Source organism: Anolis carolinensis, unplaced genomic scaffold, assembly GCF_035594765.1.
Source record: "Anolis carolinensis isolate JA03-04 unplaced genomic scaffold, rAnoCar3.1.pri scaffold_8, whole genome shotgun sequence".
In the NCBI taxonomy this organism is placed as follows: Eukaryota; Metazoa; Chordata; class Lepidosauria; order Squamata; family Dactyloidae; genus Anolis; species Anolis carolinensis.
In genome coordinates this window covers 7,371,646-7,378,702 of record NW_026943819.1, presented here as the reverse complement: position 1 = coordinate 7,378,702, position 7,057 = coordinate 7,371,646, and the positions used below count along the sequence as shown (strand labels likewise).

At 48.7% G+C, this 7,057-nt stretch overlaps 1 protein-coding gene and 1 long non-coding RNA gene across 10 annotated transcripts in view; both read right to left on the bottom strand.

Annotated features, from left to right (window-relative positions):
• The window catches only part of LOC134293551 (uncharacterized), a 5,805-nt gene extending 2,626 nt beyond the window's left edge, over positions 1-3,179 (bottom strand). For all 3 annotated transcript variants that reach the window (XR_010000504.1, XR_010000505.1, XR_010000506.1), the window contains exon 1: positions 1-3,179. This exon is cut by the window's left edge and continues 2,424 nt beyond it. This is a non-coding gene — a long non-coding RNA (uncharacterized LOC134293551).
• Positions 1-7,057, bottom strand: part of fgfr1 (fibroblast growth factor receptor 1) — a 124,214-nt gene that overhangs the window by 18,393 nt on the left and 98,764 nt on the right. The gene's annotated exons all lie outside the window — the stretch shown is intronic.

Sequence of the window (7,057 nt, the reverse complement as noted above, 5' to 3'; positions counted from 1 at the left end):
ATCATACATCCATCCATCCAACCAACCTACCAGCCTGTCTAATGTATTAATGTATGTATGTATGTATCTATCTATCTATCCAACCAACCAACCTATCAGCCTAATGTATTAATCTATCTATCCATCTATCTATCTATCTATCTATCTATCCAACCAACTATCTAATTATCTATCTACTTATCTACCTACCTATCGATCCAGCCATCATCTATCAACTTACCTGCCTACCTTTTATTTATCTACTATATTTATCTATCCATCCAGCCATCATCTATCAACCTACCTTCCTATCATTTATCTATCCTATTGTGATGACCCATGGGCCTTGTAGTCCTGCTCAGGACATTGTCATCCCTGATGAGGAAGAAAACTTGGGTTTTTTACCTTCCCAGTCAGAACTGGAATCTTCTCAGCCAGATCTTTCCCAGGCAGATCTGGGAACCTTGCACCTGCAAGAAAGTTGTGTCCCAGAAGTATGTCAAACAAACCCTGAGCCTACATCTCCCGTGTTCTCTCGCCATGAGTTTTGTAAACAACAGAGGGGTTTGGAAGCAGCTTCGCGCAGGAGTGCGAGGATAGCAGCTAGGAATGTACCCAATTAAGTTTGCTTTTCGTGAGAATCTTTAAGGAGTCAGACATCTGGTCTCAGAGTTTAGCTTTCGTTTCTGGTTCCCAGAGAACTGCTTCGGCGGGAAAGTTAGACTCTATATAGGTGTTTTACCCGCGTAGTAACTTCGCGGAGTCAATTCGTCAGCCTCCGGAGCGAGTTGTGTCTGGACAGCGCGCTCCGTTTCAAGCCTCGTTCCTGCTCAAGCCTTTGCCTGCCTTCCAGCCTTCGCTCCAGTTTCCAGCCTTTGTTTACCTACGGACCTTGCTTGTTTCCCGGGACTATACCTTGCCTTGTATCACGGATTTTACCAAGTTATTCCACGGACCTTGTTCTTGTTCCTTGTTACCTTGTTCCACGTTTTAAGCCTTGCTTCAAGTATCAAGTTATTTCCTAGCCTTGCTCAAGTTTATGGACTAAAGGACCTTGTCATCTCCCCTCACTTTGCCTGGCAAAGTGAGTGTTTCGGTTATTGGATTACAACTTTGGATCATAATATTTCATATTGGACATTGCTTTTTTGGACTAATTTTGACCTTTCCTGAAAGGTCTGCTTCTGAACTAACTTTTACATTTATTTTTATTAATCTTATATATTTCCTTAATAAAGATATTAGATTGAATCTGGCCTCTGCGTATGGTTATTGGTGCTCTGTAGCCTGGGTCCTGACAGTTTGACTCCGCCACCCTAAGCACCAATTAACCTCGGCCAGAATGTCTACCGGAACCGTACCTGGGCCGAGCGGCCAGCCGATTACCTACACCATCGACAAAGATGAGGTGGATCGAATCCGTGATAAGCTTAATGCCCAGGATGGAGAAATAAAAGGTTTGAAGGAACGCGGAATCCGTCTACCGGCCATGGCGTTGCCAACCAAGTTTACTGGAGAAGCATCTAAGGTTCATGTTTTCCGTCGCCAATGCCAAGCTTATCTAGAGGCCCGTGCTGCCGAATTTCCCCAAGAAGACATCAAGGTGGCATGGGTTTACAGTCTTCTAGACGGGCCAGCGGCCAACTGGGCGACGGCACTGTTCGACCAAGCCTCTCCACACCTAAGGTCCGCGCAACGCTTCTTGGACCACCTTAAGGAGACTTGGGGAATCGAGGACAATTTGGAGGCAGCCGGTCACAAACTCCTTCGCCTCTTCCAAGGAGACAGACCTATGTCTCAGTACATAGCCGAGTTCCGAGTGCTGGCCCATAACACCGGCTGGAATGATGTAGCCCTCAGGGGACAATTCCGGGAGGGTCTCAACATCGAAATGCTGGAGGAAATCTCCAAGGTGGATCCTCCCCAGACCCTCGAAGCACTCATTGATCAATGTTTACGGGCTGAAGTCATGATTGCCAACAGGAAACAGTGGGTTCGAGGCCAGAGCGGTAGAGCTGGGGCAAAACCCCCCGCTCCCGCCAGCGTTCAGCCACGTCCAGTGTGGAGACCCCCACCACCAACCCCATACCCCAGAGGAAGCGAGGAGGTGCCGATGCAGTTGGGCAACGTGCGTCCCAGATTAGATGCCGCCGAGAAGGCCCGTCGTCAACGCTTAAACCTCTGTTGGTACTGCGGGAACGGGGGCCACTTCGCCAGAGAGTGCCCAGCCAAAGGGAAGCCCGCCGCCCGTCTTGCGGCGGCGTCCTCCACGGAGACGAAGGCGTCTGAGCCGGCTGACACACAGCCGGCGGGGGAAGCCAACGACCGGGCGTAGAGAGGCTCGCCAACCCGGTCAAAAAACCCGTTCAAGAGCCGCCAACCGGGGTCCTGTTCCTTCTCGTGGTTACCTTATGGTCAGCAAAAAGGGGACCCGTCATGATCCACGCCATGATAGACTCCGGAGCCACCAACAATTTCATTGATAGAGAGTATGCCGACTCTCTGGGATTACAATATCATGATTTCAAGAATGCCCGTGTGGTACAAGCCATAGACGGCCGCCCCCTCAAGACGGGCCCCGTAAGTCAGTGGTCGGAACCCACCAGGATGTGGATAAGGGAACATATGGAAGAGATTTCTTTCTTTGTTACCGAGGTTCCCCATTTCCCTGTGATTTTGGGGATTCCATGGCTGACTCTCCACGACCCAAGCATCTCCTGGTCCAACAGAGAACTGCAGTTTGCTTCACAGTACTGCCAAAACCATTGCCTTGTAGCCAAGGTCTGCCATGCCACAGACACCGAGCCCATCATCACCCTGCCCAAGAAGTACTCCGAGTATTGGGATGTATTCAATGAAAAAGAAGCCGAGAAATTACCCCCACATAGACCTTATGACTGTGCCATTGACCTGGTGGAGGGGGCCCCGATCCCGCGAGGGCACCTATACTCCCTGACTGAACCAGAGCAAGAAGCTCTCAGGGAATTCATAGAGACAAACCTTCGTAAGGGATTCATTAGACCCTCTCAATCCCCAGCCGCCTCCCCAGTGATGTTTGTGAAGAAGAAGTCAGGGGAACTACGCTTGGTGGTGGACTACAGAGCATTGAACAATATCACCAAGCGGAACAGCTATCCCCTGCCCTTAATCTCGGATCTACTGGATCGGCTTCGAGGAGCCAAGGTTTACACCAAGCTGGATCTTCGGGGGGCTTACAACTTAGTTCGCATCAGAGAAGGGGACGAGTGGAAGACCGCCTTCCAGACCAAATTCGGATTATTCGAGTCCCGAGTTATGAATTATGGATTATGCGGAGCTCCCGCAACGTTCCAGCATTTTGTCAATGACATTTTTCAGGACTATCTAGATAGGTTCTTGATAATCTACCTGGACGATTTTTTGGTGTTTTCTAGATCACAATCAGAACATGAGAACCACGTCAAAATGGTGTTACAACGATTGCGGGATCATGGACTTTATGCCAAGTTGGAAAAATGCGCTTTTGATCTACAAGAGGTAGATTTCCTTGGTTACCGTATCTCGCCTCTAGGGCTCTCCATGGATCCAGCCAAGGTTTCAGCAGTATTGGAATGGCGGGCGCCAACTAACAAGAAAGAGGTGCAGCGTTTCTTGGGGTTCGCGAACTATTACCGCAAGTTCATTCCAGATTTTGCCCGCTGGTCTGACCCAATCACTAGCTGCATCCGTGGAAAACAGCCCTTCCGCTGGACTGATCAAGCAGAGAAAGGGTTCCAGCAACTAAAGAAATTATTCACGTCCCAGCCAATTCTACAGCACCCAGATCCTGGAACCCCTTTTGTTGTGCAAGCGGACGCCTCTGATGTGGCGATTGGGGCTGTACTCTTACAACCGGTGGGAGACCACCTTCGTCCCTGTGCCTTTTACTCCCGTCAACTAACCACACCAGAGAGAAATTACACCATTTGGGAAAAGGAACTACTGGCCATAAAGGCAGCCTTTGAAACTTGGAGACATTGGCTAGAAGGGGCCAAATTTCCCATTGAAGTCCACACTGATCATCGAAATCTAGAACATCTAAGAACTGCCCGCAAACTAAATCAGAGGCAGCAACGTTGGGCTTTGTTCTTTGAACGTTTCAACTTCCAGATTCATTATGTGACCCCAGCCCAAACCAAGCAAGCAGACGCCCTGTCACGTAAACCGGAATACGCTGCAGGACGCAAGGAGACCTTTGAATCCCAATTACTACAACCCGAGAACTTTGCCACGCTCACAGTGGGGAACATCAAATCCACTCCCATTGGTTCAATTTCCTCTACTCCAGGACCCATCTGTGCTCAAGAAATCAGGGCTAGTCAGCAAGCAGATGCCTGGGCGCAGGACCAACTTCGTCAAGGTCTGCATTTTCCCTTTTCGCTTAAAGATGGACTGCTATGCTATAGAAATCATGTTTATATCCCACCCGGACCGGGCAGGGAAAAAGCGCTTCGTCTGTGTCATGACTGCAAACCAGCAGGGCATTTCGGACTATTTAAAACCATGCATCTGATCCTAAGGGATTTTTGGTGGCCCAAGATCCGCAAAGATGTGGAAAAATATGTCAACACCTGCCCAGTATGCCAGCGCTCCAAGATAAGAAGGGAGAAGCCCTCAGGGCTTCTGCATCCCCTTCCTACCCCATCTCGACCATGGGAAATAATTTCTGCGGATTTCATCACTGACCTACCACCTTCCTGTGGATTCACCACGATCCTAGTGGTGGTGGACCTTTTCACCAAGTTAGCCCATTTCATTCCCTGTGAAGGTCTTCCCACGGCCAAAGAGACTGCAGATCTATTCCTTCTACATGTTTTCAGACTACATGGATTGCCCAAGAGTTTAGTCACAGACCGTGGATCTCAATTCACCTCTCGTTTTTGGAAGGCACTACAAAAACTATTGGGCATAGACTCTCGCTTATCTTCAGCTCATCATCCCCAAACAGATGGACAAACGGAGCGCACCAATGCCACTTTGGAGCAGTATCTTCGTTGTTATGTAAACTACCAACAGGACAATTGGGCTTCTCTGTTACCACTGTCAGAGTTTGCCTATAACAATGGAGTTCAAGCTTCTACAAAAGAAACGCCGTTCTTTGCAAACTACGGCTTCCATCCACGTTTCTTTCCCCCTGTCATTGAAACTTCAGAAGTTCCCGCAGCAGAGGATTGGCTGCAGGAACTCACAGCGGTACAACAACTTTTGCTCCAGCAACTAGACCAAGCCAAGGAGGACTATAAACGCCACGCTGACAAACATCGCCAGCCGGGCCCCGAAATCAAGGTAGGAGATCGGGTTTTTCTGTCCACTCGCTTTCTGCCCTCCCACCGCCCTTGCCGGAAGTTAGATGCCCGTTTCATTGGCCCCTATCCAGTGGTGGCGCAATTAAACCCCGTGACTTTCAAACTCCAACTTCCGCGTTCAATGCGCATCCACCCAGTGTTTCACCGTTCCCTGCTCCTTCCGGCGGATGGTGTGCGTCCTGATACAGACCAACCGGCCCCCCCTCCTGTTTTGATGAATGGGGAGGAGGAGTTCGAGGTTGAGGACATTTTGGATTCTCGTTTTCACCGCCGCCGCCTACAATATCTCATTGACTGGGTGGGTTTTGGCCCTGAGGAACGCTCTTGGGAAGACGCCTCCACAGTCCATGCTCCTGATCTAACCCGTCGCTTCCATCAGTCCTATCCCGCCAAGCCACGACCTCGCGCCTCGGGGAGAGAGTCCCAGTTTGGGAGGGGCCTTGAGGAGGGGGATAGTGTGATGACCCATGGGCCTTGTAGTCCTGCTCAGGACATTGTAATCCCTGATGAGGAAGAAAACTTGGGTTTTTTACCTTCCCAGTCAGAACTGGAATCTTCTCAGCCAGATCTTTCCCAGGCAGATCTGGGAACCTTGCACCTGCAAGAAAGTTGTGTCCCAGAAGTATGTCAAACAAACCCTGAGCCTACATCTCCCGTGTTCTCTCGCCATGAGTTTTGTAAACAACAGAGGGGTTTGGAAGCAGCTTCGCGCAGGAGTGCGAGGATAGCAGCTAGGAATGTACCCAATTAAGTCTGCTTTTCGTGAGAATCTTTAAGGAGTCAGACATCTGGTCTCAGAGTTTAGCTTTCGTTTCTGGTTCCCAGAGAACTGCTTCGGCGGGAAAGTTAGACTCTATATAGGTGTTTTACCCGCGTAGTAACTTCGCGGAGTCAATTCGTCAGCCTCCGGAGCGAGTTGTGTCTGGACAGCGCGCTCCGTTTCAAGCCTCGTTCCTGCTCAAGCCTTTGCCTGCCTTCCAGCCTTCGCTCCAGTTTCCAGCCTTTGTTTACCTACGGACCTTGCTTGTTTCCCGGGACTATACCTTGCCTTGTATCACGGATTTTACCAAGTTATTCCACGGACCTTGTTCTTGTTCCTTGTTACCTTGTTCCACGTTTTAAGCCTTGCTTCAAGTATCAAGTTATTTCCTAGCCTTGCTCAAGTTTATGGACTAAAGGACCTTGTCATCTCCCCTCACTTTGCCTGGCAAAGTGAGTGTTTCGGTTATTGGATTACAACTTTGGATCATAATATTTCATATTGGACATTGCTTTTTTGGACTAATTTTGACCTTTCCTGAAAGGTCTGCTTCTGAACTAACTTTTACATTTATTTTTATTAATCTTATATATTTCCTTAATAAAGATATTAGATTGAATCTGGCCTCTGCGTATGGTTATTGGTGCTCTGTAGCCTGGGTCCTGACACCTATCTATCTATCTATCTATCTATCTATCTATCTATCCATCCAGCCATCATCTATCAACCTACCTTCCTATCATTTATCTATCCTATCTATCTATCTATCTATCTATCTATCTATCTATCCATCCAGCCATCATCTATCAACCTAACTACTTATCTATCCTGTTACCCACCTTCCCTAATTATCTATCTATCTATCTATCTATCTATCTATCTATCTATCTATCTATCTATCTATCTATCTATCCATCCATCCATCCATCCATCCATCCATCCATCCATCCATCCATCCATCCACCCTCCCTCTCTCTCTCCGGGAAGGTCATAC